General features: G+C 42.7%; 1 long non-coding RNA gene across 1 annotated transcript; it reads right to left on the bottom strand.

The window, feature by feature from the left end:
- Positions 1-6,482: 6,482 nt before the first annotated feature.
- On the bottom strand, positions 6,483-9,724 carry LOC133237764 (uncharacterized). Its single transcript, XR_009733334.1, has 2 exons — positions 9,651-9,724; positions 6,483-7,028 (listed from the first exon to the last, which is right to left on the bottom strand). It is a non-coding gene; the product is annotated as an uncharacterized LOC133237764 (long non-coding RNA).
- Positions 9,725-12,109: the final 2,385 nt, after the last annotated feature.

The raw sequence follows: 12,109 nt of genomic DNA, 5'->3' as shown, positions 1-12,109 counted from the left end.
TTTTATACTTTCATAAAAATTTTTAAAAAGCTTTTCAGACTTTTAAAAAATATTTTCCAGTCTGGTGGGTATAAACTGTTTCAGTGTGACTTTAATTGGTACTTGACTGGTGGTGAGGCTGAATGTCTTGAATGAGGCATTTGGTGTCCATTTACGCTTTCTCACATCATGAGGCAGGGCATGCTCTGTGACTGGGAGACCTGGGAAGTGGCCCGGAACAGGGTGAGTCAGTTTCCTAAGAGACGCTGGGAAATGTCCCGAGTCGCTCTACGAATGAACACATTCAGAACAAGCACAATCAGAGGAAGCACATTCAGAATCGTCTTAATAAGATGATTCTTATTAAGAATCACGGTGATTTGGTGACTCACAACAATTTACCATTCCCTGCAATCATGTCCCAGCCTGAGAATCCTTCATGAGAACCATGAACTAAGCCAGAGACAGACAGCTCCTCCCTCCTAAAGGATGGCAGTGTATGGTTTGCAGAAAGAAAATGTGGAGATGTGTGGTCTAGGGATTCCCTAAACAAGGAATTTTACTGGCAAGGAATGCATAGACTGATTCCTTCTGGTGGCTCTGGGGGAGAATCCATCTCCTCGCCGTCTTCAGTTTTTGGAGGCCGTCTGCATTCCTTTACCTGTGGCCCCATCCCCACCTGTTATTCTCATCACATCTCTTACTACCTGATTCTCCAGCATCCCTCTTACAAAGACCCTCATGACTACATTGGGTACCAATCCAAGATAAGCTTCCCATCCCAAGATCCTTCACTTTGGGGTTGTGCCAGTCTCAGTTGCAGCAGGCAGGATCTTTGATGCAGCACGCAGGATCTAGTTCCCTGACCAGGGATCAAACCTGGGCCCCCTTCATCGGGAGTGCGGAGGCCTAGCCACTGGACGACCAGGGAACTCTCCCAAGATCCCTCAGTTCATCACATCTGCAAAGTCTCCTTTGCCACGCAAGGTAACATTCACAGGTTCCAGGGAGTAAAATGTGGGCATCTTGAGAGAAGTCATTCCTCAGCCTCCCACAAGGCTCCCACCAACAGTTCACTAGCAGACAGGGGAAAAGAAACTAATGCTTTGGGGGTCAAAAAGAATTTGTTTCTGGACTTGATGTAGTTGAATGCAAGCCTGGCTATCATCAACAACAAAATGGGATCACCCGCTTTTAGGGCTGCTAGTGCTCCTCTGCACGTTTCCCCAGAGTCCTGAGCTCACAGCCTTCATCACGCATTACAGTAGACAGTCCATCCTCTTACATTGTCCTTTGAGTGCTCAGCATTTGGCACAATGCTGGACACACAGGAAATATCCCCCAAGCATCTGTATAATAAAGTGAATAGCATCAGAAGCACTTCCTACTAAAAGATAAAGCTTAGCATAATGCCCTAAAATATTAGCGTTCACTTAATGCATGCTGATTCATCTAGTGAACCAGAAAGATTTCTTTTGGGGACAGAAAAGTCCCATTTAAGGTAGACACTATCCATTCATTGTTATATACACACATCTTTGCTCACTGGTCCCTCAATGCTTATAACATAATGCCCTATTTTTCCATTCATTATGCAGTAATTTACAGCCATCATAAAAATATTTAAGTAAGTGTCTACTGTCTTTTGAAAAATAAATTTAGGAGGCTTAGAAAGTGTTTAAATGGGATTAGGAACTTATTATAAATTAGTAGTGAGGTGCATCGGTATGAAATATACTAAATAGCTTTTTGCCAAAGATGTCACCTTTGGGTCTTTGGCGAATTAACTAAACCAGAGAAACTCAAGCAAGCTGACATTAAATTCTTTTTATTTCCTTATTAAATAAATGTGTCTGGAAAGAGCTTTGGACCCCACTGACTGCTCCCCCGTCTCTATGTAATGTGTTCACTTGGTTTGCAGGGAACCTCTCTTCTTAGCTCTTTTGTGTCATGAGACAGCAACCCTTCCTGAGATGATCTCTTCATCGCTCCAGCTTCCTTGCTGGAATCCAGGGCTCCCCTTGTGGACCTCTTCTTATCTTTACTCTCACGTCCTTGGTGAGCCCATCCAGTCTATAGTCCTAAGTGCTGTCGACTAAGAGCTGATGACTCCCAAATTTCTATCAGTATCCTGGAATTATCTTCTGAACTCCAGACACATACAGCTGCCTACCCAACATTTTCACTTTAATATCTAACAGATAATTCAAACGTATACGCTCAAGAATGATTTCCTTGTTCCTCCTCTCGGTCACCCACCAATTTCAGAAACACTCTTTATAACTTTTGTAGGTGTCCTGCATAGAAGGGGTGGACCTCCCTGCCCAAAACTTGATCTGGACCTCCAGGCTGATGACGCTACACACACACCATGAGGGTGTGGGGAGGTTACTCACATATGAGGCTTTCTAGGGAGAGGAGGCGGGGTGGCGAGCAGGTCTGAAAGTGGCCTGAGAGCAAGGAAAAGGGACATTCTGGACATTTATCGTGATTAGGGGCGACTGGGGAGGGGAGCTGGGGTGAGCATCTTTGCATGCTGCTTGTGACTCATGGACTGAACTTCCCGCCAGCACCAGGGAAGGGAGCTCCTGGACTTTCGTATCGGCTTGCCCATATGAGGAACAGAAGGAAAAGGGGGCCGAGGGGCGTGGGGGCTTGACCGTTATCAGCAGTGAAACATTACAGAAGAAATCAGAGTCCTTGTTATAGACCCAAACTCTGTACCCATTTCAGCAAATGGCTCCTCCATCCTTTCTGCCGAACAACGTAAAACCTTTGAAAGTTCTTTTCTTTCTCCTATACCCCATAAGCAACCCATCAGCAAATTCTGATGCTTCTAGCATCAAAACAGACCTTAAATCCTAGCACTTCTCACTACCTCCCCTGCGACCTGGTGAAGCAGTGATCCTGGTGCAAGCCTTATTCAGTTCTCACCTGAATTTTATTTTCATTCTCTCCAAACTAGTCTCCTTCATCTACTCAGGCCTCTTTGCAGACGAGTCACTATCTCAAAATAATTATTTTCATGTCACTGCTCTGCCAGAATTCCTCTGAAAGATTCCCATTTCACTTGGAATAGAAGGTAGTCCTTACCACGGTGGGCAAAGCCTCCTGCAATCTGCCTCCCGCTCCCCTCTCTGACTGTGTCTCCTGCCATCTCTCTGACTCCCTCTGTTGTGGGCACACTGGCCTTTGGACTCTGGTCAGACAGAGACAGCTGGGGGCTGCAGGAGTCAGAACCGTAGCTGAAGTGACAGCAACTGAGATGGTGGGCTCAGCTTCAGCTATGGCGATTGGTACAAAAATAATTGGATTCCTGTCGTCCAGGTGCAGAGGAGGTGATGGTCAGGTGGTGGATCATTTTGGCAGTGGTGGCATGCTTCAAGAAGTATAGTTAACAGATCATGTCCACTGTTGGCCAGCCAATGTGATTGGGATTGTAATTGCCCCAGATTCAGTTGTACTATTGACTGTCACAGGTCCATATGTCACGGCAGCCTTCGCTGGTGACAGGTTTCTATGTGAGTGCTGTCTTGATTGTGGCAATAGTCATCATAAAATCACCTGCTTTAATGGATGTCTCCATCAGCAGTCACAGGTGAAACTAAAATAGCAGATCATTTCATGGTGACGGAGAGACAAGAGGCAGTTGTTTCCAAACGTGTGTTTTAATGAGACGGAGTAATGTTTTTCCGGCGATGATGGGGAACTAGACTATTCACCTTCCCCTTAGCCCCCATTGCTACTACAATCTGCCCCAAACAGGCTACAGATGATACCAAGTAATAAGAAATATCCTCTAAAGGATACAAAGGGAAGCTTTGTCCTATGGAAAAGATAGCATTGGTTAAAGCAGAGAGATTACGGAGTCACTGTTGAAAGAGTGTAAAGGTGAGAGAGTTTGTGTTGTGATGGGAACTCCATAGGGTGCAGTGGGGATGGGCAGGAAGAAGGGAAAGAGTTGAAGGGTGAACTAGGGCAGAGGAAATGGAAAGGGAGAGCGGGGTGCAAGTAAAATCCAAGGCTTGGTGATGAGAAGGGCTGACTTACACCTGAGTCACAGGCCAGGCAGAATTGCACCTCTGCTTGTTACAAGGGGCATCTTAGTGAAAGCAGTTTTAGGGCCTTACAAGCCAAGGCCTGATATCTCAGGGTTCCCGATGGTGAGCGTTGATGGGAATGAATCAGCTCTAACGCGGCACGCTCAGCAAACATTTGGTAGCCATGCACTGTGAGCCTGGCCCTAGGCTAAGCACTGGGGATTATGCATTTGTACAGCTCAGCTTGAGAACATTAAGCACAATTCGCTCATAGTCCCAACACGCTCAACAAACACAACTGCTGACCTCCCTACACTTTGCTTTTATTCCCGATCTTCAGAGATTCTTCAATTTTCCCAAGGACGGAAACTCTGCAAAACAGGGTTTTGTTATTTCGTAAAAGCAAAACCAAAAATCTCAGGCTGTCTCAGCCTGCCCGACTTGCAGACTCTCACTGCCCTGTCGGAGATCTGATTCTCCAAAAGAGTCTGGGGAAAAGGGTCCAAAATGAAGAAAGAAGAAGGCTATGGAGCATCCACTGCCAAGACATTGCTGAGGGAACTGCTTTTCTCCCATCATCTTATTTTTAACTCTTGGAGGACAAGACTTCCTGTTTCAACTCCAGGATCCTTCCTAAGTGGTTTATATGAGGGCTGCGAGCACGATTCCACTCTGCTACTCCTTTAGCGGAAAATCCAGCGAAATCAGTGGTCTTTTAGGACATACAGCATTTGTGACACAATTTATACTAAGCAAATGGTAATGAGCCAGTTGTTTCTTAATACGTTTTCCGTTTAGGCTGCAGAAATCATGTTCAGTTTGAGGCTATGGTCTAAGAACTCTGGCTGAGATCTGAAGAACTGTCTAGAAATTGTTCTCTGAGATCATGTTTCAAACACGATTGCCTGGCTATATGTGCGTAGTTAGTATTGTGGAAATGTGACACTGACTTTGTATCTGCAGGAACTGGCCACGCAAATGGTTAAAATAGAAGAACAATGTAATAAGATTTCTAAACGATTACCATTTCGGCACACAATGAAAGGTTCATATACTAGAAATGTCTTTGCCTATGAAATTATGCCTATCGATCTTAATATAAGTGGAACAAAAACTGTGGCAGACTTACTGACTTGGCAATAGATATTTAGGTATTTCACGACAGGTGGAAAGCTCAAGTATAAATGCAAGAGGTAGAAATGTTATTTCTACTATTCACTCTTTGGATTTGAAGTTGCTCAGCATGTGTAGGATGAGTCTCATATTTTCCTTCCAGTCCATAGCAACCAGTTTCACAGTTTCAGCTCTGGAAATAGTTGTCTGTTTGTTTAATGCCTTTTATAGTTGCAGATTTCAGGAAATACTGGACTTAAAACTAAGTTGACTATGATACATCTATCCAGGGATAGATGGATTCAATTCAATAATTATGTTTCAAATTATATGCTACAACTTTTGGGATAGAATATTTGGAGCGTATATAATATTAACCATGCCACATTTGGTTAAGATATACATAACCACTTTTTAAAGACCTTTCTTAGCAAGAAAATGACTCTGAAATCCAGTGTAAAAACTTTTCCATCAATATACTAGCATATTAATATCACAGCTTAAGATTTCCAAGAAGAGAGGGACAGTTTATCTTGACAAAAGTCCAAGCCTTTGTAAAATTATTAGGAAAATCTACTGGCATCCATTCAAATCAATCTAAGTTTCAGATTTTTTTTTTTTAACTCCAAAACATTGTTTGGGTAAAGTCAATTATCTCTTACCAGAAAAAAGAAAACTAACGTCTAACTTACCTGTCAGTCTCCTACTTGAAACTGGGCATCCCGCCTATTTTCCTGATTTATGTATTTACTCAACTGTTTTCTTTAAGTAAAACATAAAACTTAAGGGACCATAGACATTATTTAGCCTCTTTTCTCGTTTAACAGATATACAGAGTTGCTACAGAATAGACGTTTGCTGACCATCAAGCTCACCCTTCCTGAATCCTGTCCTTCTGGTTTTGTTTTAGGCATTCACTGAGTTAAACACAAGTAGAAATTTCTTTGAGAAGTTATAAATAAGTAACCAAGCTGGGGAGGGGGGGAGAAATAAATGAATCAGTGTGAATTGAGAAGCCAGCTTATTAAATGAAGTACACAATGGAAAAATAAGATAGTGTTTACCTGTTTGTCTACCTGGAAAACCCAAGTTTTTCTTAATTGGAAACCTTGCTCACAACTTAAATTTTCTAGTAAACCTTGCCTGGTAAGCTAATGCAAAATCAATAATCATGACATTATTTCCTGATGGCTTACCTTCTAGTTCTTATTTATAGTATTTGAACAAATGAATAGCTTGGTTTTAACTTGACAACTTGGCATTTTACATTTATCTTGCTTAATACTTTGGCCCCTGATACCCTTCACCAGACATGACCTAGTCAACAAAACTTGGTTCCTTGCTAAAGAATAAGCATTCATTCATCCATCCATTTATTTAACCAACAGTTATTGACATCGACTTTGTGCCAAGTAGAGTCCTATAGTAAATGCCTGTGTGTCCAGAGATCAAAGAAAGAGAATTCAGTCCAGTAGATACTCAAGCAAGTGATTACAGTACTTGGCATAGTTTGTACTTTGAAAAAGGTATTTAGGTCGCATCCTCTGCCCTCCTCACGGCTGGTTTACATTCTCAGCGGCCGTGCCTCACACCGGTGTTGTCTCCACTGCTGTCTCCCCCCAGGACCTTTGTTGGGCTCGAGGTCACCTCAGGGCACGCCCACTTCCTGGACCTGGTTGCAGAGGTAGACAGGGTCATGGAGGAGTTTGACCTCAGCACTTTCTACCAGGACCCCTCCTTCCACATCAGCCTGGCCTGGTGTGTGGGTGACGCGCGTCTCCAGATGGAAGGGCCGTGCCTGCAGGAACTACAGGGAATCGTGGATGAGTTTGAAGATTCCGAGATGCTGCTGCGTGCATACACTGAGCAGATTCGCTGCAAGTCTGGGAACAAATTCTTTATTATTAAAAAAAAGAAAAAGGTATTTAACTCTTTGAGGACTCAAAGAAGGGTGTCAAACTGCCTAACCCAATTGGTGCTGTTAAGGGAGGTGTTACCCATCAAAGCTCAGCTATGGATAAGACGTAAGCCACGTGAAGAAAGAAGAATGAGCCGTCCAGAAAGAGCCAGCAGCCTATAAAGAAACTGGTGGGAATTTATGAAGTTAATTTAAGACAGGCTGGATAGGAAATGAAACAAATTTCATGTGGGAAATTAGGTTTTCCTCTGAAGGCTCTTTGAAACCACAGAATCTTTTAAGTATAAGAATGACAAAATTGAAATTATATTCTTGAAAACTTCCTCTAGTTCAAGCAGGGAGAATGGGTTGAAAGGGGAGAAGGAGAGCGAGGGAACCCAGGCAAGAGGTTGAGAAAAAAGGATCGATTTTAAGAAATAGTAAAGAGGTAATAAATAAATCTCCTTTATAAATTTAATTATGGCTCAACCCAATACCTGAAATTAAAATTTTGCCTAATAGAATTGTCAACACATGTAACTTTTGTGATTGACCTCATTTATGTTAACAGTGGAAAATACCCACTAGTGTGTCAAATCAGCTTATTGGAAATTCTGAGTTTATATAAATGTGAAATAAGTATATATCTTTTACAAGAGTTGGTTTTTTTACTATATTGAATCCCTCTTTGCCAGTGGATAGCGGTGTGCTTAATACTGCCCAGGGAGCTCGGTGGTACAGAATACCCCTGCTAATGCAGGAGACACAAGAGACTTGGGTTCAATCTCTGGGTCAGGAAGATCCCCTGGAGAAAGAAACGGCAACCCACTCCAGTATTCTTGCCTGGGGAATCCCACCAGAGGAGCCTGGTGGGCTACAGTCCATGGGGTTGTAACGAGTCAGATGTTACTGAGCGCGCACACACACACACACACACACAGCAGCAGCATGCTGAACATCTTTCCTGAAGCAGTGGTTTTCCCCTCCTCCACACCTACATCACCAGGGCAGTTTCTCTGATTCCCACTCTGTCCTGAGTCTTTCTCAGGAGCATCCAGTGTCAATCCACAGGGAAGATCCTGTTAGAGGATACAAGCTCCCCTCCTGTCCCCTCGTGTCTGTGGCTCCCAGTGCTTTGTAGTCTCCCACTGGCTCACACTTGACAATTTCATGAAAATTTTGGTTGAAATCTTGCCTGCTGGTATGGTAACCCCATTTTCCTCTTATGTTCTGCCAGAAGTGAGTCCGGTCTTGTGCCATCATTCTGAGGAGGCACCTGCCTTTATGTGCATTTCAGGCTAGGAGGTGGCCCTGTGCTGTCAGTTCTCTGATGGGCTCAGACACGTCCTGACCTTGTGATTATCCATCCTTTCCTTGTTGGGGTGAAAGTGACGCTCTTTTCAGCTTTCTACATCTTAATACGTGGGTGGTTTAAGCAACGTGGGCTTTCCAGGTGGCTCGGTGGTAAAGAACCCGCCTGCCACTGCAGGAGACATGGATTCAATCCCTGGGTCAAGAAGATTCCCTGGAGACGGAAATGGCAACCCGCTTCAGCATTCTTGCCTGGGAAATCCCATGAACAGAGGAGCCTGGTGGGCTACAGTCCATGGGGCTGCAAAGGGTTGGACACGACTGAACATGTACACGTGTATGTTAGGCCACTTACTTAACTGCTCTGAATTGCAATTTTCTCCTTTACAAAATAAGGACACTCACACTTCCCTCTTTGAATTGTCAGGAGGGTATTCTGAGATGTAAGCCCCTAGGCCACAACGGTGAGTGAGTGAAAGTCACTCAGTCGTGTCTGAGTCTTTGTGACCCCATGGACTGTAGCCCACCAGGCTCCTCTGTCCATGAGATTCTCCAGGCAAGAATACTGGGAGAGGTTGCCATGCCCTCCTCCAGGGGATCTTCCTAATCCAGGAATCTTCCTAATCCAGGGGTCTAACCTGGGTCTCCCACATTGCTGGCAGATTCTTTACTGTCTGAGCCACAGGGGTAGTCCACAATAGCTGTTTATTAAATGCATTCCCACCCTAAAATTGCCTACCAGTGTTTATTATGAACTCATTACATCTCTGTTGCCATAAGTCGTGTTACTTCCACACACTTTCATGACTGGGTGGTAATTCAGGGGCCCCTTTCATGTGACCTGTTTCAACACAAGTTTTCATTCTTTCCAAAATTAAAATAGAAATGACAAGGATTACAAGATTCTAACCAGGGCAGCTGATCAAAGTAGGTCTAATGTTATATGGGAGCCCATGAGATTTTTTTTGCCTTTTATTCATTTAGTCGGTTTATTTAGTCAATGTTGGGTACAAAAGCTCTTAGGATGTACAAGGAAAGAGGTTCCAACCTGACCTCTAGGGGTCTACTCAGCCTACGGGAGAACAGGACTAGGGAGGAAAGGTTCAATGGAATTGGATCCTCAAAAGCAGACCCCAGTGCAGGGCAAGTAAGAGGAAACATGTTGAAATCAGAATGAAAGGATGAAATTAGTCCCCACCCTACTTCAAAGCGAGAGAAGGCGCCGTTGAAGAGCTTCTCCATAAAGCAGGGAGCTGCTGGCTTGCCTTCCTCCCACACCCTGCTCCTCTGCCATCTGCTCCCAGACTCACCTCCCCACGCGGACAACTTGAGCGAAACACAAACCAGGCCACTCCCGACCACACTTCTAACCGCCGTCCCCGCGTCTCAGCTCTCTCCCCAGAATGCTCCGCGTGCCATCATTTTTAGAAAATTCATAAACGTATTTTCAAAACAAAGCAATCAGCTACATAAGTGATCTGTGTTTGCTAAAAGATAACCTAATTTTCTTTCATGCTATTTTTTTCTGAATAATATTCTTAATTAAAATGTTTTTCTGATAAAAATTTATTAACAGAAAATTTAGAAAATACAGAGAAGTCTAACCACACGCACAAAAACGTGCCCAGAATCTATCTCGCTGTGAAAGAACCATCTTTAGTGTATTCTTGTCTTTTTATCTTAAAATTTCACAGTATGTTTTATAATCTGCTTTTTAAACCATATTTTCAAGATGTTGGAAAATATCATGACTCTTCTGTAGTTCATCATGCAATCCTTGTGCTTTTAACTATTTTCCCCAGTACTTTGAATTTGCAAGTAAAACTATTAAAAATTATTTGTACCATAAAGTACTTTTATATATTTTTGTTATATAGTGTAATATTTGGTATTTCCTTAGCATAGCATTCCAGTAATTGATCTCCTCTGACATAGTCCACAACATTTTAAAGCTTTCAGTACATGTTGCCAAGTTTTTTCCATCCATACGTTTGGACTGATTAATACTGCCATTGGTTGAATAGAAGATTGTCTATTTCACTTCTGCTCACCACTATTTGAGTGTATTTTATTTCCAGAGCTGTTAAGGAAAAAAAAAAGTATTTGGTATTTAATTTTAAAATTATCCTGTTGAAGATTTTACTACTAAATTATTACTCTGCTTTTTCATATTATTTGTTAATATCTTTTGTAGAAGAGACCTCAGTGATTTTATGAGAGTGTAACTGTCGTTTAGCTTTTAGAATAATACTCTCTTCGGGTGAACGAGCGTACCTCCACCTACTCTAAAGATGATGGTTTGTTCTTCAAATTCCAAGGAATTACAACTATAGGAGAATGAGTCACATTCTTTGGAGGAATTTATTGAGTATCTTGAAGAAATTAAAAGTGGCAAAAGAAGAACTTTTCTAAAAGTCGTAAGGCTTTCAGAGCCAGAAGCTCAGAGTTGAGCCCTCATGATGCTGTTTATGGCTGGAACAACACAATTTCAAAAATACAATTTCCTCGAAATGTAGAAGGGCCTTCCTTTGTTCTTTTAAAGTGACTTAAAGATAACACAATGTTGAGCTGGTAAAAATATATCAAAAATGTGTTAATAGTTATATTTTTTTACTGGGGTGAAATCTGAGCCTTTTAAAAGGAATTTCTTAGCTATACTGAGCTGGTTCAAAGCATCTGAATTTCAGCCAGCATTGGCAAAGGCCCAGGCAGGGACTCTTCTTATCTTCGCTTAAAACATCCACTACCTGGAAGCAGGCCTTTGATATTCACTTGGAGAAAAAAATGTATAGTAGGTGCAGAGCAGCCTTTTGCGTGACACAGCTGCAGCTGCTGTGACTCAGGCACTGACAGGCGGACATGAATTACACTTTTAGCTTCACTGCAAGCGCCCCACCTTTTACCCTGGAGAGGGAACAGATGTGCTGATCAGAACAGAATCCTAGATGGTCAAGTCCTGGACCTGGTGGCCAAGAGGCAAAGTAGAAAGATACTCCTCCTCCCCTGGGCACAGCAAAGCTACCACTAGATTACCCAGTTCTGACGGCGCCCTACTTCTTCTCAATCACATGGCTGAGAGGTTATCTCAAATCAGTGAAAAGGAAACAGATTGACTTGCGGGTCAAGAATAAGTGGGGTAGAAGTCATTCCAAATCTAAAGAGGAAATAAATGAGGGAATACTTCAAGGAAATCAAAGACTGTTGCCAGAAACACCAACCCAAAGGAGAAAACCAGAAAACCATGCCAAGACAGCTGAAGAAAAAAGAGATACAGCAGCAGCCAGGAGAACTGAATTAAAAAGAAAGATCAGAGTCCACTAGGGGTGGCCTTGAAAAGAAGCCAAGTGATAAGATTTGGTCAGTTCTTTATATTAGAAAGCTATGTTGAAAGAGAGAGCGCGTGCGTGAGAGAGAAAGCTATGTTCCACTTGTCTGGGAAACAAGACTTTATCTGTCTTAGAGTAGTTGTATTCAGAAGTGCTGTCTGGCAGGTAGCCAGAATCATTCTGGATATTATCTGTGACTCACATACACAAAAAGTTTCCAACTTCTATTTTCAACTGCTATGAAAATATACTATAAAGTGTCAAAATCAAGATAGCATATGGGAAGATCTGGATATAAGTGACAAAGAAATGAAACATATAAGAAACAAGAAAGGTGCATGCAGTTTCTATAGGTAATGAGTGGGAGAAGAACATTCCAGAAGGGAGCTTGGGCCAGGAACAAGACCCGCCTTCTAGGGAAGGAATTGTTGAGTGTTGTGAAT

The sequence above is a fragment of the Bos javanicus genome, chromosome 24 (genome assembly GCF_032452875.1).
Source record: "Bos javanicus breed banteng chromosome 24, ARS-OSU_banteng_1.0, whole genome shotgun sequence".
In the NCBI taxonomy this organism is placed as follows: domain Eukaryota; kingdom Metazoa; phylum Chordata; class Mammalia; order Artiodactyla; family Bovidae; genus Bos; species Bos javanicus.
This window is presented reverse-complemented; position numbering and strand designations above follow the sequence as displayed.